Below are 25,941 nucleotides of genomic sequence, written 5' to 3'. Positions count from 1 at the left end.
GGGGGCCCTGGGCGCCCCCCTGGCCCCCAGCCAAGTGAGACTCCATTCGCTCCACTAGCCCCCCGTTGGGGCCTTTAGCCCCTCCGTCGGGCAGGTCCTGGCGCCACCCCTGTATTGATGTTATTATTGTTGCCTGCAAATATTTTTCTAATCACAAAGTCGAAGATGTTTCTCTGCAACCCTATCATAAAACGTCATTTACTTAACAGTGATACCCGGCCTCTATACATGTTTGTAAAATATATATTGCTACACGCACTCACCAACCCGTCGCTATGTCATGGAAAGGCTGGTTTTCCTCTGCTGTCCAGGGCCACCGAGAGTGGGGCAGGGGGAAAGGTCCAGGGTGGCCAGAGCGGGGCAGGGCGAAAGGTCCCGCCTAACCAGGGTGCCCATAGAAATTGAAGGTAGCATTTTTTTTTCAATATTTCTTTGAAAAATAATAATTACTATCATGTGCCCTAAAAAATGACACGGGTCCCCTATGACAGGGCCTCTCCAAAAAAAAAAAAAAAAAAAAAAAAAAAAAAAAAAATTTTATGTGCCTTCCGCGCAATCTCGCGCAGTTTACTGTTACAATTGCTCCTCTTGGCAGCCCTGATGCTGAATTCTTACTTACTTACTTACTTTACAAAAAATAACGAATAAAGTTGTAATTTATATTGTTATTAAATACGCGGTAAGCCTTTTTAATCTTGTTGCGTTCTGAGTTTCTGTGCTGTGGTTTCTATATCAAAACAAAACAAGCAGCACATGTGTTGCCCTTTGACCTGTCATTATCACGTGCTTGTTTGACCAATCATAACACGGTTGACGTCTGTTCTCTACTCGCAAGTGAAATAATGTGCTTTCGGTTCTCTGAAAAATCACAGTAGAATATCTCTTTAGTTGTGACTACCACTCTATTTATGACTTTTTTGGACATGGAAAGCAATTCTTACTACAAGATTTGCTAAACAATCTGTAAGTAGACTTAAACACATTAAAAAACTACAGTTGCTGCTAGGGCCTACCTATAGTTAGGTAGGCCTACATACCTAGTAGTAGTAGGCCAGGGTGGCTAGATACTGATAGTCGACAGGCTTCACGGCCAAACACACGCCATCTCACGGCCAAATTCGGCCAAACTTTTTTTCGATATCGGCCAAAATTCGGCCAGATTTTAATCCGATTAGAAAACAACAGTGGGTACATATTCATTTGAAATACTACAAAATTTACACGAAATTCAGCTGTCATTCGTTTGAAATTGAAGAAATTCAAATGATATACACAGAACAATGTATTGTTAAACTTTCACTGTTTTTCATTCATGCCCATAAGCGCTTTAAGCGCTCTCTAATTATCGTCAGTAATTAATTAATTAATTAACAATAATTAAAAAAAAAATGTATGTGCAGTAATGTGTGCATGTATTTTCATTAAATATTCGAGAAAATATCAAAAATTTTTATAAAAAAATGTTTCTTGGTGCTTTTTTAATTAACTTGAATGATTAGAGTAATTAAAAATATGAAATATGATCGTTATTTTTGTAATATGATACCCTTGAACGGGAAGGCGCCGCCGTCAACACTGATGAATAAAATCATCTAAAAATACACTTTTTTTTCAAAAAGTAACAAATCTGACACTTTCCTATAATAAATGTATATTCAATATACATACTGTACCAGTTTTGGTTATTATATCCTCATATTTCCACGTAAAATTAATTTTTTTTTGTGGCTGAAAAAAAAATGTGGCTATCAACTTCGTCAGCAAAAATGAAAACAAACCCTGACATGACCGTTGAACTTTCGAACTTTTTGGTTTCTCTGTGACATGCGCAATCATGACGTTGAGATCCATCATGTCAAAAGCTCGAAAATGACACCTTGATCGCCTATATTATCGTAATTTTTCATATTTTTTATAATTTTTTTTTTATACCAACCGGATTTTTGAAAGATTATAGGTGCGTTTTCCCACATCTTTGTATGGTCGCTAGGCGAATAATTGATTTATGGATTTTACGTCGCGGGGTAAGTTAGGCTTTTTCAGGCTACGGTGTGTAGTGCAGTGAAAGTGACTGGACCGGCTCGTAGGCCTAGGGGAATTGGCTTAGGCCCCCCAGGGCTAGAAATTTACTTTTTCAGCCACTAGCAACCTATCGCTAAAATGTGCTAGTTGTTAAAAATGTAACTAGCAAAATGAGCTTCTCAACTAGTAAAATATATTGATACCAACTCAACATATTATTTTCAGAAAATAAATTGTATGAAAATAACTAATGATGTACTTCTATAAATTTGTGTGTTAAATGTTTTAATATAATATTTTCTGTTATGGTGAGTGTAGTACAATAAATATCACAAAGAAATAGCCAAGTGAGTATAAAAAATCAATTTCTATACCTTGTACATTTATTCACTTTAGTGTCAGAAAATGTTTAATACGAAAAAAAAAAAATCATGATACAAAATAAAAATTTAATATTATACTTAATTTATAAGTTAAGTTTATCATTCATTTAATTTTTATTTTGTATCTGTGATTTTGTTTTCATATTAAATATGTACTACTTATTGGAATTTTTCAAAATAATATAATTATAAATAAAATTTATTTTATATTAATTTTATATCATATTATTTTGAAAATTAAAAAAAATATACTTGTTTATTGTCACACCCTCAGAAATATTCAGGGGCAGGGGGGAGTTTTTTTTTTTTGGTTTTTTTTTTTGCCAGACTAGCCTTGGCCTAGCTAGCCTAGGCAGGCTTAGCTAGGGGCTAGGCCAGAGATTTCAAAAACTGCATTGGTAGCAAGCCAAATCTTTGACAGAAAAGGCCATAACAGAAAATCAATTTTACATAAAAGATTTGTTTGTACAATATTTATTTTGATAGGCCTTGGTCTTTTAAAGCTGGGGCTAGACGTTTTTTAGGCGGCTGCTGGTGCAGTAGTAGGCCTACCCTAGGCCTAGGTTAGGAGGTCTACTACTACAGTACTAGGCCTAGCCAGACTAGCTAGGCTAGCGTCTAGTAGGCTAGGCCTAAAACATCTGCCAATTGAAGCCTAGGTTGTAACCTATTATTTGTCTAAGCTTCATAGTAAATTATTATTATCATATCTGAAACATTGTTTATTATCTAAAAAGAACCAAATTAAATATGTTCGCCTTAACTACCGATTGCATCGCCCGTGACTTCCGTCAACAAACACATGTGAGCGATTTTTTTTTCTGCACACTGCCTACTTAGCTTGTTGCATGCATGCAAGCAATGCAAGGTTTTAAAAAAAATTAATGTTGGTGGCGCACTTCACATCTTGTGCTCAAGATGAAAAAAAACGATCGTTTTTCGTCGATAATAGGCATTTTTAGTCGATTTTCATAATTAAAAAATAAATAAATAATTTTAATAAAATTTGTATTAGTTTTTGTAGATCAGCTTAGTCTAGTTTTAGTTAATACTTGGCTAATTACAAGATATTTTGTATAGATATTTCAACTAGCAATCATTTTTTTTAATTTGCTGGTTTGTGAATTTTTGCCTAGCAATTATGACAAACCTACTAGCAAATTGCTAGTTTGCTAGCGTGAATTTCGAGCCCTGCCCCCCCCCCCTTGAGGTGAAATTTTATATTATTTTTTATCTTCCGAAGTTTTTGATCAAAAATTACAAGTTTATTTTTATTTTGTAAAGGAATAATTTGCTGATTTGAAGATGCATTTATTTATTCTGACTGTTGAATTGGTATTTTTTATCTTTTTTTTCAAAATTATTGATAAACAGGGCCTAAAAAATTATTAAAATAATTACTTTTTTTTTCTATTTTAAAAATTTCACAACACTATATAACCACTTATTTAGGAAAAACATTTTATTATCTTTCAATTCTTAACAAAGGAATTTGTATTACTCTTAACAGAAAAAATTATATTTAATTATTTTTATGTCACTAAAAAAATTTAAAAAAATTAAAAAAAGTTGGGCCTGGATGGGTTAAATTAATCTATCACCATCAAATACATGCACAGCTACATCATAATATTAAATAGCCTATGTTCTTTAGTTGCTAGCATGTAGGCCAGTTCGGGGGCGAATCCAGAGATGCCCAAAAGGGGAAGGAGCCGGGGCCGAAAAAAAGGGGATGGGGGGGCGAATGTGGGTCCAATCGAGATAACACAATCTTAGAGGAAATTTTTGTTTTCTAGACGCCCGAAAATAACCTGATGCGTTTTTTTTCCTTCTTTTTTTGAACCCCTCCCCCCCCCAAAAAAAAAAAAAAAAATCCGCCTCTGCTATTTAAAATCACATTATTAAGATTTATCTAAATTTGATTTAATGTACATTAAATATTAAGGTACATTGTATAATGTACATTAAATATTAAGGTACATTGTAGTCGATCTATAGAAAAAATGTTAAGGGCCTGTTATTGACAAATCTGTGGCTATCTTTATAATTAGAATGAATTAAGTTACATAGTTACAGTAGGTAACACAAACTGGCATTTAAACAAACCTAGGAAAACTTTAATAAATACTTTTTATCTAAACTTTCTAAATTCGCCTCTGAATGTTCTTGCCGCAGTACTTAAAGCAATAAATCAACGTTGTTATCAGAATTATCTTCTTCATTCTCATATGCAACTCCAGAGGAACTTCGATGAATTCTTTGCAACACTTGCTTGAAATTGGACGTGCCATCGGACCAGAATGATCGCATCAAGCATTTATATATGGCGCTCTACATAAAGAACACGTATTTGCAGCACCTAGGGCTATATACAATTCAAGTGGGCAATAATAAATTAATTAAAGTACAGTATATAATTTATATTTAAAAGAAATTCAAAAGAGATAGAACCTCCACTAGGATGGAACATATATAATATAGGGTACAAACTTGCATTGAACTGTCTTCATAAAGCTTAAACGAGGATAAACTTCATAAAAAAAATATATTTCATCCGAACAATTTAAATTATTAAATGTAACTGTTATCTTTTAAATAAAATCTTTTATGTCAAATCAACTAAAGGGGGAACATATAGATTAAGTGTTTAGTGCAAGTACAAACAAAGGTACATGATTAGAATCAATATAGAATTTAAGCTAACAAAAACAACATAGGCCTATCTAAAACAAGTCTACATTATATTAGGCCTAAATTGAAAAAAAAAAAAAACCTTTTCAAAAATTCGGCCAAATATAGTTTGGCCGTGACTTTTCAAATGTTACGGCTAGGCAAATTTTTATATGGCCAGATTTGAGGAATCTGACCGTCAAAAAGGCCAAATGGCAACACTGACCTAGGCTAGGCTAGAACTAAGCTGAACCAGACTGGGAACAGAAGCATTCTGGCCGGCCAGTCGGCACTGGACTTATTTGGCCTAGGTTCATAAGGCATGGGAAGAAGTGGCGGCGCCAGGGTCTCAGATCATTTCGCCGCCAGATTTTTAACAATAGAAGGTATGGCGCGCCAATATAGTTCCGTTGGTAGTGTGGTTGTTGCAGGATGCGGAAGCGTAGGCAAATATAATCTGGCTGTTTTTTATTTAACTTTCTGTCTGTGTAGGCATATGGCCTATAGTACAGACAGAAATTGATTAAGCAGTTTACCTGATTTCTGAAGTCGTCTTCTCTTCTTTCAGAGACAGCAATATCTTCTGCTTGTAACACAGGATGCAGAAGTTCTTTCATATTATAGCCTAAATCAGTCTCCAGTTGCTTCAAAGTAACAATTCTGCTGCTAAGCAGGGCTTCCAGCAGAAGCAGATCTACATTTTGCTTCTAAAAAAAGAAACAAAATCAGTGTTTATTTATTGTTATTATTGTTCAAGGATAAATTTGAAATTCACTCTTTTTAAAAGCTTACCTGAAACACAAGTGACAATCTCGTCAAGTGAGGAAGGATGTCGCATAACATATGGACAGTTGCGATGAACTTAAGTCTTTGACAAAAGAGTACAATCCAAGAGCTGTTGCATCATTCCTCTCCGATGCTTCCCTATTCAAGCTCTTAAGCAGTGAAGAATAACATCGGCGAACAGCCTCCACTGCTTTATGATGTGAAAGCCACCTAACTGCTTTAGCCTTCTTTGAGTCGAAACTGTGAATCACCCAAGATGCTCTATTTTTTTTTTAAAAATGCTTTTAATTTATGTACTAACAGAAGATACATTTGGATGATTAAATTTAATCATCAAAATAATGTTAAATGACTGTTATATTTTGTTGAGTTAGATTTCAGTCAGTCCTGCCATTCTAACTGCTGAATTTTGATAAAAGCTATTGCAAAGTGTCACTGAGTTTCTTCACATATGGGATGTCTTTCATTGCTTGTGCTGCAGCAAGTGCTAGTCTCTGTGCAATGCAGTGAATGTTAAGAAGCTTCTCATTTTTCTCACGTAATCTCTGACCCACCTTAATAAGATTTTTTTTAAAAAATTCTAATTCACATGAACAATAATCGGTTTTTAACAAAAATAGCACATGTAAAGTTATGATTTTTTTTCCATAACTTACACCTGATATTTTTCCGACCATTACTGCTGCTCCATCCGAACCCAAAGATGCACATTTCTTGAAATTGAAACCACAATCTGTAAACATTTGTTCTGTGCTGCAAACTATTGTCTCAGCTTTTCCATCTGGTATATCGTCAATGTTAATGAAAGATTTCCTCACCTGCAGCACAACAAAAAATTGCATTGATTTTTTTTGTTTTGTTATATGGAGCATTCTCTTGTATGTTAAATTTAATTCCAGACAGAGTAAAATGCAAAGTATATTTCTTACCTCACGGCACATAGTACACTTCATCCTGGATCTTGACATAATGACAGTAAGTAATCAGTTGCTTGAGAACTGCTATGTCAGTAGTCTCATCCATCAGAATTCTGAATACAGTATTCTTCTTAATGGCATCGACCTGAGAAATTGCCTGCAGAAATTCTTGAAGCAGTCTCTGATGTGTAGTTTGCATTACTACCCTGAAAATAAATGAAAAAATATTAGGCAATTAATTTGCAATCATAAATGAGGCATGTTGTGGCAAAATGGATAAGTTGTAGCAAAAATTGAAATTCTTCAAGCCTAAGTTATTGGAAAGTGAAAGTACAGCACTCTTTTGAGCCAAGATAAACATGATTTTGAGTAATTGCCTTCCATAGTTATCGGTGCATACATTGTTTAATAGAATTAACTAACAAAATAATGTTAAATAAATAATTTCTTGACCATTTCCAGAACAAATACTTTGGGATATGAATAATATAAGACATTAAACTGTTGATTTATAGTGAAAACAAATTTGGATTTCTAAGGCAATTTACTAAGGCTCATTTACTCAATACTGGCCTGTGTGACAACTTAACCATTTCACCACGATATGCCTCAAATGACACTGTTTGTTATAAAAGAACTAAATCAATCATACTCTACACTGTAGTACCTGATTTAAGTGTTCCAAATACGTGCATCCCATTCCTTTGACAAATTCTAGCAAGGATTTGTATCTGGTTGTATGTGCTATTTCATTTTTGGCCAGCCAATAGACGCACTTTAGGGCACCTTCCAAAGCCATTCTCTGCATAGATTGTTGCCTCATAAAGGCAGCATCGATTAGAAAATTCTCCAATACATCTGACTCCATTCTAAGTGCAGTAGCATGCATTTCTATTGTTTGATGCTTATCCAGGCTTGCTTTGCATAATGTTGTGCAGGGCACTTTGTTCTAAACAGTTGACCCACTTTGAGCTTTTAAATTAAACTTTGAACAAAGTTTGCACAACATGCCTAATAGTAAAAATTTAGCAGATTAATAAAATTAATTGGTACAAACGTTTTTTTTTATAATTACTTATTTATTGTAATATTATGAATTATCAATAACAATAATTTTTACTGTTATATTCATGACAACATGATCAGTGTTATTATTTATTAGTAATATTTTTATCACAATTTTTTGTGATTTTATTGCAAAACATTCTGATTTGCATGGTCTGTCAAATTACATTATATTAAGGGATTGGTGAATAGGTGTTTTATTAAAACAATTACCTGTTGTTAACATAAAATGAAGCCTCCAAAACAATTCAGAAAATCATTTAAAAGTTTCATAGTAATTTGTCAATGTATTGAGAAATTTTACTTAAATGTAGATGGTTTATATCCTGAATTACTTTCAGGCCTAAACTAAGTATGTGTGCAATACTATTTTATCATTTGATAAATTATTCTTGCAGTGCCAAGAGTTAGAAAACAATAAATACTAATTAGGTTTCTGAATAATGCCAATCTGTATTACTAGTTACATGTATATCAATAAAACAAACCACCCAGAACTTAAAATTCATTCCTATAAGTTTAGTAGATCAAAACCAAACATATATAGCATAAAATTATAAAAATATTCTTAACTCTAAAACTAAAAGCAACAGAAACTATGGTGTTAACAAGTGTTTGAAGCCTCCGAAACGAGTTACAGTAGCTATGTTATAATGTTCTCTACAACTCAGCTTATAATTCTAATGCAGATTCAGGATGATACACATCAGTCTAGATGTTGAAAAATTCTATTTAACGTTATTAGTGTTTCGGAGGCTTCAATGCATTTCGGAGGCTTTTAGTGTTAACAGAAAATACATATTGTCTCCATTTTCCAAATAACGGCATATTTCTACTATTACAATATATAGTCATGTGGCTTTTAGGTCTACAGTACTTGCTACATTTTGATAAATAGAATTGGTAATTAATTACTTCATTCATATTGGCACAGGGTGGCTGAAAAGTTTGTTTCGGAGACTTCAAAACAGTAATTGACTCTATGAAGTTAAGTTTAAAAACAATTCCTTTGAAGCCCTGGGATCAATTAAGTTTTGTCATCAATTTTAAGTTTAGTTATCAACTGTTACATCTAAAATGGAATTAAGGAATATAAAACAATTATTACACATAGGTCAACCTGCAAAATTTGTTAACGGAAAATGAAGTCTCCGAAACAAGAAATACCAAAGTTCCGTTCTCAAAAATATAGGGACAGTGACAATTTCAACTAATTTGGTAGTTTTCATTGAACATATGACCATAATTTCAGCATAAGAAAAATAAGCAATTAACTTACTTAAAGAAACTACAGGACTTTACAAAAGTGTAACTGCAATTTTAGAATAAAAGGCTTATTTATGGTACACATGTTCCTGCCAAAATTGAACAAATAAATCAGGACTAAAGATGTGTATGCTACTCAAGGTAGCTTATAACTAGATGACTTATGTGGCAAAAAATCATGAAATTCTGTAGCTTTATTAGAGCACTACTGAGCAAAATGTTCAAAATTCAAAGTTACACTCTCTATTGTGAAAAAGACCATATGTATTGTAAATTGAAACACTTCACTACAAGACTCGCAAAAAATACTATAAAGCAAAATTTAAAGTGGTATAGTCTTCATTTATTTAAGTTGTAACTCACTGTAAATATTTAAATATATACTGAAACTTACATAATAAGTATTTACAAAAATAAGCAAATTTACGTATCATATTTCATTTAACACATGACAATGTTTAGCTTAATTATGTAAGTACAGTACATTAAGTATATGAGTACACAAGTATACTGTACATTATGTACATAAGTAAAGTCAACATATTCTTGTATTTATTAGTGTCATAATTTTGATTATGATTATCCATGTTTATGGAAGTTAATAATAGCTCCTAATTAATTATAACTGTTTAATCGCGTTTTTGCGGCGATAATTCTTCTGCCTACATTCAAAAGTGATTGGGCACTTCGCTGGCCGCCAAGATACTCTTGGAGATTCGATTCAATTCAATTCATTTATTCGCCTCAACAGATTACAATATAAACACACCAAAAAAACAGACAAAAAGGAGGCAGGATTCCCAAAAAGAGATTCGAATCTCTATCGAGTGGGTCGCCAAACACAATAAAAATATAAGATATAAGAGATAAAAAATTCATATAAAAATACAAAACATTTTTCAATAAAAAAAACTAAAAAGGATAAAATTCTCTATAAAACGATTAAAAATTTTCAAATCTCACAAAAACAAATAAAAAAAGTTATAAAAAGTTATTGCCAAAATCTGCCAACCTTTTGTCTCCCAAAAATGCTCTTTAAGTTTATTTAAAAAGGTTTGGCTGAAAAAAGAGATAAGGAATTGTGTAGTATAATAATATTTCAATCATTTCTTTTATTCAAAGTTCAATCTTAGACAATAATTTATGGGTGTTGTCTTCAACTTAATGCACTAGGCACACTTATTTGAATGATAGTACTCTTAGACAAATGACAAGAATATGACAACAGTGGTGTCTTTTCATCTGTTTATTTCTTTTGTAAGGCTATTCATGTTATGCATTTTGGTAGTTAGTTCCACAGTGTTAGCATAGTTAAAAGTAACAGTTTTTATTTTAATAATATCTTACCTCATTTTCCTCTTTCACACATTGTAAAATAAAAAATATAATACCATGTATCTTTTATATCTTGTTTTATTGGTAAACAGTGTAGTAATGGGATGGTTAAATGTATATAATTAGAAATATATATATCAACAAGTGATGAAATATAGTTGTATACTATACAGTAAATATTTTTGCGGGAATAACATGTCATCACGCAAGAAAAATAAATAAAAAATTCAAACATAACAAACAACGAAATGAAGTTGTATACTATACAGTAAATATTTTCCCTTTTTATTCAGGTCACCATCTCAACCATCAAACAAAATCAACAAATGTATTTAATTAGAAAATCATGTTGTACATAAAAGATATCGGAGGTGGTTAAATGCTTTAAATTTATATGATATTAATATATAGGCCTAGGCCTAAGGAAGAAATATACAATTTGGAGATTTCAAGCCAGCCGGCGGGCGTAATAAAAAAAAAAAAACTTTAATTTTATCCATAATAAAAATTTTTAAAATAACTTTAAATTTAATTATGAAATTTGAAATCATTATTGGCGAGGCACTATATTATTCATGTCATCAAAGTTGTACATAAAACACAAGCCGCAAGATGCGTAAAATATTTTCTCATGTTATTCACCATTTCTCAACATACTAGTAAATAGATTCTTAAATATTCACTGTAGGCCTAGGCTTACATATTTTCTCCTATTTTGTTACTGACATATCCAGCTGTTATATGACTACGCCCCTGAAAGTCCCCATGGTAATTGCCAGGTTGCCGGAAATTTTGATTTCAAATTTCTCGAAAATGGTCTATTGATAGTCTTTCCTGATACTGGCCTCAGCGATTTTAAAATCATACAGGTGTACGTATTATTCAGGGGTATAGCCGTCCCCCCCTCCCCTATAAAAAAAAAGTGATTAATTACAAAGCTTAATCATAGTTTAAAAGTTTATGGTTTCTAATTAAGTTTATTAACCAATAATTATGACAGTATAGTGATAGTAACACCAGTAATTTTTTGTTTATTTTAAGTTTATTTTCTATAAATTGTTCTTAAACATTTGAAAGCTTACAGTAGATTTTCACAATTATGTTGTGGTAAACGGCAATGAAAAATAAAAGTGATATGAATTTCAGAATATTCATTGTGGGCCGCCATCTAATAACATATTGTTCAAAGGAGGATTCACCTAAAATACTGTTTTTATGTCGTCAGACCAGTTAAACTTCACATCAACTGTCTGAAAATGAGCACATAAATTGAATTATTTTTTGCAAATCTGCTCGCGATCCAACGCAAAATTTTTTTGACCCAGCTTTGGGAAGTGAGGCACAATTTGAAATAAATACAGTGTAGGCCCTATTTTTTTTCTTCCTTATTGTTTACATGCCAGCACTAATGTGCCCTCGTACTTGAACGGCCGTTATTTCTTTTGTGTCTCTTCCCACTAGGCCCTGGGGGGTATTGCTGAACACTGCAAACCTCCAAAACAACACCGCAAACCCCATCCAAACCTTGTGATAGTGATTGAATCATGTACTGTAGTATAGGACTCAACTTGGTATCTTAGTCAATAAAAATATATAATTTTATGTTCGTAACAACCTATTTTGGGGTAAAATCTTGATTTTATGTTAAAAATACTAAAAAAAACCACGCAAACCTCCAAAAACACAGTGCAAACCCCATCCAAACCTTGTGATAGTGATTGAATCATGTAGTGTAGGACTCGCTTGGTATCTCAGTAAAAAAAAATTATAATTTTATGTTCGTCACAACCTACTTTTTGGGTAAAAAGGCTATTTTTTGTATAAAAAATTGCTGAACCCTGCAAACCCCCCAAAACACCGTGCAAACCCCCATCCAAACCCTGTGATAGTGATTGAATCATGTAGTATAGGATTCAACTTGGTACCTTTGTCAATAAAAATCATAATTTTATGTTCATAACAACCTATTTTTGGGGTAAAAAGGCCATTTTTTGTATAAAAACATTGCTAAACCCCGCAAACCCCATCCAAACCTTGTGATAGTGATTGAATCATGTAGTATAGGACTCACTTGGTATCTCAGTAAAAAAAAAAAAATTTTAATTTCATGTTCGTAAAGCTTCAACTTCAACTTTATTTTCCAATAAGTATAAGTAATATAAAATTCAAATAAATACATAAACCAATATAGGAAGGAGCTAGAAAATAGTGTAAACACTAATCAAGTCCAGCCCCTTTAAACGTAAAACAATTACATAATTCTATATATAGGGCAAAATTATTACTTTTTCAACTTAACAAATATCAAATATACCATTTCAAAGCAAAAGAATAAATAAAATTTATCAAAAAATTCATTTCAAAAAAATATATAGTACATAAATGATTACATAAATATACATATAAATAATGGGTAAGTTTACTTCAATAAAAATAACTTTAGTTCTCTCTTAAAAACAGATTTTGATTCATGTCTGATATATTCTGGAATTGCATTCCATAGTCTAGCACCAGAACACCCAACAGAGAATTGTCCCACATTACTTTTATGTTTTGGAATAGTCAGATTTTCCTTTGTTTGAGCCCTTGTCGTGTGATAATGCTGAACATATGAAAAATATTGAGGAATTTTTAAAGGAAATCTGCTGTTAATGCTGTCATAAACAAATAAAAGTAATTGAAATTCATATTGTTTATAAATGTTAAGGATTGCCAATTCTGTAAATAGTGATGATGTGTGTGCTAACCTGTCTGAATGTGTTATAGTGCGTACAATTCTTTTTTGAGTAAGGTGTATTGGTTTTAAGTGTGTCATATATGTACTTCCCCAGACCTCAAGTGTATATGTGGCAAAGACAGGCCAAACCAGTCACTCGTCGCAAAAATCGATTTTGTGTTATTAATACAGTGTTGGAGAGTAAAATAATAGCTATAAAATGGTTAAAAAATCATTCAAACCGTACATTTCCTTATGAAGTTACAAGCGTTTAACCACACAGCTGTTTAAAGATCAATACATGAGAAATCAGCCTTTAAAGTTTATGATTTCAGGCATTTCTCATGCAGAAACTATCTTTAAATCCTTAAAAAGTGTTGTTTTAACATTGAAAATGGGGAAAATAATAGCATAGGATGGTGTGTAGATATATAAAGGTTAGTTTAGTGCAATAAAATAGATTTTTTAAAATTTGACATTTTAGTATGTTTTGGCCATTTTCTCTGAAACACGATTTGCGACGAGTGACTGGTTTGGCTTGTCTTTGCCACATATGAAATGTGTGGCAAGACAAAACAATTATATAACAATAACAAAATTGAAGGAGGAATAAAATTCTTTAAATTTGTAAAGCAAGCCTGCCTTGGAGCTAATACTTGTATTTACCTTATTAATATGTTCTTTCCATGCCAGATTTTTGTCAAGAGTTACCCCAATGTACTGTATTCTGTAGATTCTGCTTCATCAATTTGTGCTCCTTTTATATAAATTGCACCATTTGGTTGGACCACAGTGTGCTTACCACGAAAAATAATATACTTAGTTTTATTTGAGTTGATTGTTAATTTGTTTAAATCACACCAGTCTACAATGTGTTTTAATTGTTCATTTACAGAATTTAGGTCAATATTATCATGTATTTAAGGTATGAAATAAGCTGGTATCATCTGCAAAAAGGCAAGTGTCAAAGTAGTTAGCACTTGCAATATCATTTACATATAAGAAACAACGTAGGGCCTACAGTAACACAGACCCTTGTGTAGACTTGCCACAAGTCTCTTATTTTTTTTAATATATTATTTTTCTCATTCTGGACAGCGCCACCAACGAGAAAGTTAATTTAGAGATGGACGGAATAAGCGACTTGTAAAACACTGAAGTCAGGCATAGCCAATCACGTGATTTACAAAACCAGTCATGCATACGATATCCCACATCAAATTTGATGTGGGAAATTGCACGCATGAATCGTTTGCCCAGGCCCTAATTCGAAAAAAAAGAAATCGAGTATGGGACGCCAATTAATTAGGTATGGCGCGCACTAAGTGCAATAAAGAGTGAGTAACCTAAAATTAGGGCCTGGAACCCAGGCTAACCCTTGTGGTACGCCACATGTTAGTGGAAGTTCATTTGATTCAATCCCATTTATACTAATAAACTGTTTCCTATTATTGAAATAATCTTTGGATAAAGCCAAGGTAATCCCCGTATTCCGTATGAATGTAACTTACTTATTAAAATGTCATGATTCACCATATCGAATGCTTTTTTAAAGTCTAAAAACAATCCAAAAACTATGTTGCCATTATCTATGTCCTCCGACAAATTGTGTGTTAATCCGTAATAGCAAGTTTTGTACTATTCTCTCTAAAACCATATTGACAAGGATATAATAAATCAAATCGGTTTAAATATGATGTAAGTTGTTTATTGATTATTTTTTCAAAGACTTTACTAAATTAAGGTAAGACGGAGATTGGCCTATAATTTCCTGGGTCAGACGGTGATCCTTTTTTGAAAATGGGAATAACCTTTGCCTTTTTTAGTGCATTTGGGAAGAATCCTGTAGAAAATGTTAAATTATGTAAGTGGTATAGAAATGAAATTTGCAGCTAGAATTATTAATTTGGGACTAATTTGGTCCACACCAACTGCTTTATCTTTATCTAATCCTATTAAAATATCTGTAACTTCTTCGGTTGTACCATGAAGAAATAAAGCATTTGGATGGGTATTAGGTAAGTATACCATGTGGTTTTCAATAGGCCTATCATTGATATCTCTTTCAAAATTCTTGCCAATTGAAACAAAGTAATTATTAAAACAATTAATTATGTCTGACTGACTAGTAAATTTAAATACATTACCAATTTCAGACTGGACATCCAAATGACTAGGTAATTTCATTTCCTTTTTTCCTCTGCCTAAAATGTCATTGACAGTTTCCCATGTTTTATTCATATTTCCACAATGGTTTTCAAATTGTTCTTTGAAAAAAATCGTTGTTTAGCTTCTCTCAAAGTATTAGTAAGTTTGTTACGACATCGTTTATGTTTTGCTAAAATCTCTGAATTATAATTGCTCTTAATCACTCTTGAAAATAATTTATGTTTAAATTTTATTAATTTTCTTATTTGAGAATTAATCCATGGCTTGTTAGATTTCTTTTTTGGGTTAACACTTTTAGTGATAAGTGGAGCATGCTTGTTGCATGCATCTAAGAATAGATTAATGAATGCCATGTATGCCGAATTTACGTCTGAACAATCAAATACCTCAGACTAGTTAATAGTCTTCACTAAAGCATTGAGCATTTAAATTTGAATAATTCCTAAATATAATTTTATCAGTCCATTTAAAATAAGTATGCATATTTTCCAATATGCAGAAAATGGCCAAATGGTCTGAAATATCTAATTCTATAGTTCCAAATTTAGAAAATCTGGTATAATTATCTGTATATATGTGATCTATAATTGTACTTGATTTATTAGGAACAGTGATAAGTTGCATAAAATTGAAACATAATAAACTGCCATTAAGTCTAATAGTATCACTTGAATAGGTATTATTCACATTAATATTAAAATCTCCAGTCAGAATACATTCAGTACAATTTTTTTAAATATTTCCTATTGATAACTCAAGACTTTCAATGAATTCATCAAGATTTGTATTCGGTTGTCTATAAATTATTCTAACTTCTTGTATATTTTTATATTTTATTGCATGTTTTTTGTAGGCTTTGAGTGTTGGAGTGGCACGCCTCTTGGCGATAGAAGTTCTCTGACCTCTTTTGCCACTCCATGGTGCATTCAAAGTTGTTTTGTGTTTTTGTCATTCGTGTTGCCGAAATCAATAAAATAAATAAAATAAAACTACAAGTGATTTATTCCTACCCATATCTATTTCCAACCATAATGATTCAGATTGACATATATTATAATTAATGACCTTATAGTTCAGTGATTCATGTATATAAGCGCCGACTCCCCCATCTCTTTGTTCTACCCGACAATTAATTTCTAATGGATAGTTATTTAACTTGTATAAATCTTTATTTAAAACTTGCCAAACTTCGGAAAGTGCTATAATCTTTAACTTAACTAACTAACTTACTCTGAGCTAATGTTTCATAAAATATTTTAAATTCCTCAAAATGTTTACTTAGGGATTGAATATTAATGTGACATAACGAAAATATTGATTCAGTTTTACTGCAAATCAAATTACAAAAATCAGAAGAAGAATAAGACTTACAATCACCATTTATTTTATTGTCCACATTTGGGTTTGTCATCATGCTCAAAAAAATATTCTAGGTGACTTTAGATAATTTTTTGTAGATCCTCCTCTGTATTTATGACAATCAACGGTGACCCTTATTGTTTGCGTACATAAATACGGCCACTGTATGTCCACAAATAGCTGTAGCTGTTATCTTTACGTCTAGCATTTGCTTTTCCCATAAGGTTACGTTTCCTTTGTGTCAAGTTTTCGTTGATACAGTCGAGTCCGCCAAAGTCGACTCTGTCGAAAATTTGCGTCAGTTGAATTTTTGAAAAAGTCCCAATTCTTTCCTATGTATTACTGTATAAATTGTTTGTTTAAATCAAATTTTGGCTATATCGACGGAATTTTCCGGTCCGGATAGGCCGATTTTAAAGTAATTTCAACCACACAAGTCGAAGTTCCAAATTTTGTAGCGCACGTGAGAAAATACACAGCCGTGGGAAAATACGAAGTTCAATCCTTGTTGTACGGCAACAAGTTAGCCAAGTTAAAACTAACATCTCAGACAGCACGATGTGGAACTTGGCTCATACGATCGTATGTCGTAAGTTGCAGTCTACTCTCACAATACAGACACACCTCCGGACCCGCTCCAATGTTCAGTTTATTGTCCAGTTCAGTTTATAGAACTTGTATTGAACCCATTTTGAACAAGATTGTTGTAGTCTGGGCCTAGCTATTTAATTAATTTATCAAAGCCCTGGATTCTTTTGACTAGGCCTAGCCTAGCCTACGGAAATTCAACACATTATTTAATAATACATACAGTACCTGTTGTTTTGCTGTACTGCTCAGCAAATTTAATTATTACCAATTAAAAATTGATGCGATTTTTATATTGTTTTTGCATGCATTTTTTTAGGTCTGATTATGTTTTTCCAAGCACACATTCTTCGTTCGGTAATGCTGGTCGGCAGTCTAGTTGTAAACAGAATAGATCGCGCCCCCAAAAACTCTGCCTGTCCGCCAATTGGTCCATTTTCGTGGGGTGTTTTGCACTAGACATGTGCTTTGGCTGTGATGACGTCAGATCGCCCGAAGTTTGATAGTGCGTGACAGTAAACAAGAATAGAAATGATTTTTGAACTTTAAAAAATGTTCGGTTTTGTGTGAAATTCGATTTTGTGGGCATTGAGTACACATAGTATTGTTCTATGTTAATATTTTTTTTTTGTTTTTTCGAAAATTTGGAAGTCGAAATCTGTATAACTCAATCTTTTTATGCCAGTCCCATTAGATTCGACTTAGGCGGAGTCGACTCTATGTGATTTCTGCCAGGATATCCATGTGACTCTGATGTGGTGTTACTAATTTTGCTTCTATCTTTATATATTTTATCTTGTTTCTTCCTGCTGTTAAATTTTACAATTATTGGTCTGTTCAGTTTTTTGACGGTTTCCTACTCTGTGAGTTACTTCAATATCTATATCATTTATACTCACATCAATTTTCTTTAGAACTTTTAAATATTCTTTTCATTTTCCATTCTCTACACCATGTAGGGCAATAAAAATAATGCTGTTAAAAACATCCCCCAATCTTAAATTAAAAATTGTACTATATGAGTGGTTCTTATCTTCTCGGTTTTACAGTTTTTCTTATTTGTGCAATACAATATCATCACATCATAAATTATATTTACCCAGTACTATGAAATTTCTACCTGATAGCATGAAGGTATAATACCTCCGTGCTATCAGAAGACTGTCCAAGATTGACAAGTATTAATATCGGATGTGTTACAGACTTCTTGACAAACAATCCATCTAGAGTAATCATAACCATCCGTTCCATGAATGCGCAATAAATGTTGATTTTACAGTTTTTCTTACTTGTGCAATACAATATCTAGAGTAATCATAACCATCCGTTCCATGAATGCGCAATAAATGTTGATTTTACAGTTTTTCTTACTTGTGCAATACAATATCATTTTAAATGATGTTTACCCAATATCATGAAACTTCAATCTGATAGTATGGAGGTACAGTAGTATCAGAATGCTGAACAAGAAGGTTGAAGAGAATCACATTGGGATGTGTTATAGTCAAGTTTTATCCAACTGATGTTGGTGTTGATTATATATAAATACAAAACCTATGAAATACTGTTATTTAAGGGAGAATTAATTTAAATTAATATTACACATTTATTTTATTTACTATTTTTATTATTAATGTAAGTCTTAATATTTGTTTGTTAAATCTAATATCATTTTTGTGTTACAGGCTATTTGCATAATTCACCAGACCATGGTCTCATCACAATGATGTATTATGATATTAATGAATATTCATTGTCAGACACTTGAAACTACAAAAATCAGGAAACTGCTGAAATGACACCACAGCAAGAGCAACTTCTAGATAGCATGTGCATGCGAAATAACGCACGTTGCAACCTTCTACCGCTTGAATAGGCCAGGGAACATTTTTAAGTAAGTCCACAATCAGACCAACACATAAGTTACAGTAGAACCCCTCATTTACGTACGGCACGGGCCCAGAGCCGTTCGTAAATTCGGATATTCGTAAAATCGGGGTTGACCCAAATTCCTATATATTTGCACTGATACTACTTACACTGGCATAATCTAGGCCTAGGCTAGGCCTACAGTCTGAGGGGGCCTAGGCCTACAGTTGGCAGCTTCTAAGCATTCTGATCCCACTCTAGGCCCTGCACAAATTTGTTTTTATCGGACATTTTTACCTTCTTAAATACCTAGATCGTGGATTTTATTCCAACACAACTTCCATAGATACTTGTTTATTATATATATTGATCATTCAATAAAACAATCAAGCACTATGTTGAATTTTAAAGCTGAAAACGATGTTTGAAAGAGAAGTAAAATTTGTCGCATGCACATGTGCGAAGCCATAAAAAACACTGACTTTGAAGAGGCCCCTTAGAGGGCCTCCTTCACTTGAGAATTACATAGTACTGTATAGTATGGTGTGTTGTGTTGTATGCATGGTAATAACAGGTACAATTCGAGCGGGGGGTTTTTTTTTTTTAATCTTTCGCTTCAATTTTTATGACGTCATCACCTTTATATTACGTTCGTAAAATCGGGAATTCGTAAAATCGGGGTTCGTAAATGAGGGGTTCTACTATACTTATATATCATTAACCTTCTTGACAAACAATCCATCTAATCATAACCATCCATTTCATGAATGCACAATAAATATTTCAGTGTAGACCAGGTATGTACAAGGTTCACCTTAATTTTACAGTTTTTAGCCCACTCCCTGAGGGAGAGGGCTTGTACTATGATTTTGAGTGAATTTTGAAGTCATTTCTTTTTCTATCAGGGCCTTCATTTGTGACGCGATTTCTATCAGCTAGGGCCTTCATTTGTGACGCGATTAGGCTGATTTTGTAATAATATAGAAGAGAAGGCTTGGGAAATTTAAAGTATGGAAAGGTTTTTCGAAAATATTGTATGTTTTTATATCATATCTCTTGCCATTGGGATGGGTTTCTTAAGAAAGGGTGTTAGTCATTGCTCAGATTGCAAATGGTCTCTATATTCCATATTGTGTGTATCAACCAATCACAGCCTAGAATGGTATGCTTTATGGCAAATAATGTATTGAGTCTAGATAATGATATGTACTGCTGTTTCGTGGTGCTTGCAAGGCTAGGTGGTCTAGAATATGAAATATAATGATTTTTTTTTTGCCCCTCCTCTACTCTTTTACTTTTGGCAGGATAATTTTGCTAAATTAAAAAATAATATTTTTGTATTTCTCCCGCCCGCCGCTAAACACTAAAAAAATTAGATGTGATAAACACGATACTAAAAAAATATCGTCTAATATTAAGCCAATACTTGATTTTCAACAGAAATTGCGTAGAAAATGTACAGCCTTATTTTCCAAAATATGTGGGCAGATTTCTAGGGTCAATTTATTCACCCATGCAGGCCTTATTTTACAGTTGGGAATATGGGCAGGCAATATGTCCTTGGTATGAGTATTTTAATTGCTCAGTGAACACATCTAAAACGTAAGGAGATAATGTGCAAGCAATTCAGAATCGCCAAATTATTCCAGACGGCAAAAACGCGTATAGGTCAACACACTATCACGAACGCATCTAAGAAATCAACCATTCTTTAACACGCTACATGAATATTTGCTACAAGCTTGAATTACGGCTCGCGTCTGGACGATGGTGAATAGTTTGGATGCTTGTTGATCGTTTGAACGATTTTTTATTGTTTACTACTACTACTAGCACAGTTATCTGGCCCACTTGAGTGCGTAAAAATACTGGCAGTTCAAATAATGTTATAATGCAGCTCCTATTCTTTCTTATACATACATGTGACTATACTTTCTCTATGCTTATATAAAGCTGTAATGAGATTTGTAAATTACATGACGACAACATGCCTGGAGGTCCAGGGCGCGGTATGCGCTAAGCGAGTTTGATTGGAATTCGCTTTGTACGCTACACTCTGTAGATAGAACTACGTCAAAACTCTAAAAATAGCGTTTTCTTTGCTAAAGTGAAGCATTAAAGTGTAGCATTACAAATCACAAACATACTTCAAATATACTTTAAGTGCCATGGTATAGTTGCTGTCACATTGTGGCCTAAATATAAAATCAAATGTAGGCCTAGGTAGGTAGTCTGCCTATCTTTTTATCCTCGTGCACAGCTGGTTACTCAATTTTCTGAGGCTACTTACTGACTAGTAAAATTTAGATAAAAACAATAACCAGGACAATAACTTGTCATAGTCAGTGTTCTCCCCAGGGCAATAAGCTGTAACGGCCCCGTTATAACTTCATTCAGAAAACAAGTTTACCTGACTAATTCCTACCTTTTAAATTCATTGTGCCTACATCACTCATTCTATTTATTAATAATAATATAATATGTCGTTCTTATATAGCGCTTAATGCCTTAACAAAAGCACCTTAACCTTTTAACCCTTTGAGGTCATGGTCTGTATCCATACGGAGTAATTTTTTGTCTCTGGATGCGCAGTTCGTATACGGTACGGACCTATTTATAGTTACTAGGCCGTTAGGGAAATTCCCTAAAAAAGTCAGCAACAGAGGGCAGCAGTATTAAAACAATAGGAGACAAGGCTCAGTGATTGTGTAGAGCCAAAAAAAAATGTAAAAAAAATTTTTTTGTCAGTGATTGATGTACTTGGATAGACAAGGATAGCGGGATTGTTTATATAATAAATAATTAATTAATTAATAATATAAATAATATGAATCTGAGGAAAGATTTTAACTAGAAACTTTAGCAATGTAACCAGTTATGTAGGCCTAGGTCTGCAAACGTTCATTTCGGGTTTGGTCATGTACATGAACCCATCTTTCATATTTCAATACCCCTACCCCCATCTTCTCTATTATTATTATATTATATATTATAATTTTATTTAAGTGTACTAGTTTTAGTGAAATATATCCTACTGTAGGTCCAGTAGTCCACCCTAGTTAGAAATAAGCATATGTAGGCCTAGCTAGACTTACTTGCCCTCTATTGGGGAGGGGGCGTGTGATAGAGGGCGTGTGATAGAGGCCGTTCCCCAAATTTTTTTAAGGGGCTCCAGCGACCTAGAATAAGGGTTAAAACACAGTTTATTATTTGTGCTCCATGTATACTCATGATGACAGGTTTTTATATGTTCTATTTCTAAGGGCCTGTTTCTACTAGAAATAAATAATCGATTAAAAATCGCTTTTTCGAAAAATCGCTTTTAATCTCGCAGTTGAAACCGGACCAGTTTGAAAAAAGTGATTTTAAAAAATTGATTAAAAACACGCAATGTATAGCGTGTTTGAACGGCAAATAACTGATTTTGGCTGTGCACCTTTTAGCTGCAACACAAAAAAAACTTTCAAAAATATGTGTCCTCTTGTTCATGTCCTAGGCCTACAAGCTAAAAATGTCAACAAACATGTGGAGCGATGAATTCGTTTTGTAATTATTTTATGAGGGAATATTGGGCCTAGGCCTCTCCACTCTTTTGGGCCTACCGTTGTCCTCATTTGGTCGCTCATTCATTGTGCCGATGAGCACAGCCAAAAACATTTGCCTTCTCGCCCCACATCATATCTTAATCCTCGTCATCATGACAGGACTGAGAAAGATACTATCCTATACAGTTAGGAAAACAATGTGTTGTATAAACAAAGTAGTGATGTAATTTCCGTCACGAAAAACCGATTTTCGAAAAATAAAAAATGCAGTTGCAAAACGAGCAGGCTGTCTGGTACTCATTAAAAAAGCGGTTTAAAAAAATCGATTATTTTGTGTTTATCAGTAGAAACACACCCTAAATAAACATCAACAACTTCAGACATTTTCAAGTCTAGGCAGTGAAAGTTGGCCCCCATCCAAAAAAAGTTCGACCATGTGGCTTTTTCTCCTTGTGCGTAATTTTTTTCTTAAACTTGCTTTCGAAATCTAAATTATTATGTTTACGTGGTAATAAATTTCTACACAATATAATTATTAATTGTTGTTTTATTTTTTTAATGAATTATTAACGTATTAGTAGAACCAGGGAGTTGTTATAGTGACTGGAGATCCAACGCTGGCCTCTAAACAGCGATCATAGCCTAAAGGCACAATAAACCTATTAAGAACAAACGAACCGCCAATTACGAAGGCCATTTACGAGGCGAGGACATGAACAACAAACCAAGTGTCCGATGTTACTCCAATAGTAGAAACCTATGCACAGTTTAAAGTTCATAGTTCAACCATTGTTCTTCGGATGCTCTGTTGATCAGCATTTTGCGGCTTATATTTCACTGAAAAAAGCAAAACAATCCGATAATTTTTCGTTTGTCTGTACTCATATGAAAGTATAGCTATCATTTATAATGTCTATAATATTAGATGATTTTTAAGCACGATTGGCACACTTTCCTAACGGTCCCTATCGATGAAACCTGGTGTTATTGGTGCGTAAACATGTGTTCGTACTCCTGGTACTCAACGATAAACTGTGCCCATGCGTGTTCATAGAGAAAACCTCATTATAAATTCGATGATTTGGCAGGCGGTGACGTCATTCAACACAGTTTTTGTTGGTGATAATGACCCTGTTTAGGGGCATAGGCCTATGTTTTATATGTATAGGTTTCATGGTTCAATCAGGGAGTTGGATTAATCCTGATTTAATGATAAGGAGCGTGTGTGTGTGTGTGTTATGTTTTTTATATTTCCTGGTGTTCCTCTTTTAATTAAATGTTCATATAATTAGTTTTAATGTATTACATTATTATCAGATGAATATTAGTGCAGTGTATTAAGAAGCAATCCAACTAAATAATATGAACAAAATATGGCGTCACTGACAGAATGAATAACTGATAAACAGAAAAATACATAATAAATGATATGATATAATGATTATAGTATATTTATTTAAAAATAAACATGAAATATGATAGTTTCATGTAATTACTTATTTCTTAGATATTATTTTAATGATGGATTCTATTTTACATTTTACCATTTGCAAACAATATTTGTCCAATGGGGTGACATATATGTGCACGATTTTTATCTCAAAACACCTCACCCCCTTCCACCACCACGCCCCACCCCTCATGCACTGTTATGTGCGGATAATTAATAAATCACTATTCTTTATTGATGTATAATTCTCTGAATTGGAATTTGTGTCATAATTCTTGTAGTATCGTATACAGTCCTACTTCTTTTTGGTGTTTGTCATGCCGCAACCAGTACCGAAAATTCTTGTAAGACGAGTACAGTAATGACAAACAAACTAACAGTATACATGCGACCCAACGGCAGCAACTGAAAGGCAATAATTTTTCGTTAAGAAGTTTATGAATGAGTTATAAGCAAGCTTTGTAGAATAGGACTAGTCAATTCTTTAAAAGTTAAAAAATACAGATGGGTAATTCCATGTCAAATCAACCAAAAAAAAACCTCAATCTCTCGGAATTTGTTCAAATTTTTGTATGTTGTTGGGACCCATGAAAAATGATCAGAAATGAAAAATTTTTTCTCTAGGCCTCCTAACGAGATATCTGCTAACGAACTTTTGGCTAATTAGCGATACCTTGCGTGTTTAACCGACCATATCTCGAAAAGCGTGGCACCTACAGAGCTGATTTTGGTGTCATTTTAAAGCTATTGAGTAGCTCTACAACTTTCTTAATAAATGCTAAGTCCTCAATTCAAATATAAAAAAGTTATGACAGGTTGTAAAGTTCAAAGTTGAATAAAAAAAATATATATTTTTTTTTTTTTTTGAAATTCATGTTAGAGATACCTAATGATGTAAAGAAGCTTCCCTATAAGTTTGGTGATGGGCGCTCCAAAAGTTCCTGAACAATGAGCAAGTATTATGTATACTTGTCAATTCGAAATTGCATTTTCCGTATAATAACACAGTATTGTACCTACAGTATATAGGAAAACCAATAGTACACCATACTGCTTAGTTTTATATGTAGGTATGAGAAAATTAAACTTGCATCACTTGAAAATTCTCAGGTGGAAATTCCTTGGGATTTTCCAGGTGGATATTTCTTTGAATTTCAAAATAGGAACCTGGTATTCCCATTGGAAAATCCTAGATTAGCACTGACCTACAGTATCAGGATTTTTCAGAATAGTTTCTGAAGTCATTTCAAGATGTCACAAATCAAGACTCATTATATATTAAGGCAGACTTTCTGCTTTGATCCATTTGGAGTACATAAAAAAAAGAATAAATCAGGTTTAAGGGAAGTAACTGAAAAGCTTATTGCAGACCATCCAAATCTTAATCTTAAAAGAGGACAGAAGATTTGCACTCAATGCCGCAAGAAGCTTGCAAAACAACAGCCAGAATTAAAAGTGTGTGAGTTACCATTACCATCTGTAACTTCAACTAGCAGTAGTGAAGATGATGGCAATGGGAATGTTCCTGGTTCTTCTATGGATACTGAATTTCACGGATACTGAATTTCTGTGAGTGACCTACAAACATTGAATAAGTCTTTGGAACTAATAGGTGAATCACCTGTTGACAAAAAACGACTACAAAGGGACAAGTATGTGAAAGGTAAGACACGGAAAATTGGTGAAAGTGTCAAGAAAAAGTTAGAAACTACTATGGGTATGTCAATGATCGAATTCCAAAATGATGGTCAGGAGATGATTCAGCAACTGAAAGACAAATTTAAATCAACTGACAGAAGAC

General features: G+C 33.2%; 1 long non-coding RNA gene across 1 annotated transcript in view; it reads left to right on the top strand.

Moving 5' to 3' along the window:
• The first annotated feature begins 815 nt into the window (after window positions 1–815).
• LOC117122113 overlaps window positions 816–25,941 on the top strand; it is a 30,791-nt gene continuing 5,665 nt past the window's right edge. The window contains exons 1-2 of the long non-coding RNA XR_004447669.1: window positions 816–963; window positions 18,962–19,170. This is a non-coding gene — a long non-coding RNA (uncharacterized LOC117122113). The remainder of the gene's footprint in view (window positions 964–18,961; window positions 19,171–25,941) is intronic.

The sequence above is a fragment of the Anneissia japonica genome, unplaced genomic scaffold (assembly GCF_011630105.1).
Source record: "Anneissia japonica isolate Jap-2015-1 unplaced genomic scaffold, ASM1163010v1 scaffold7135_len39406_cov139, whole genome shotgun sequence".
Classification (NCBI taxonomy): Eukaryota; Metazoa; Echinodermata; class Crinoidea; order Comatulida; family Comatulidae; genus Anneissia; species Anneissia japonica.
This window is presented reverse-complemented; position numbering and strand designations above follow the sequence as displayed.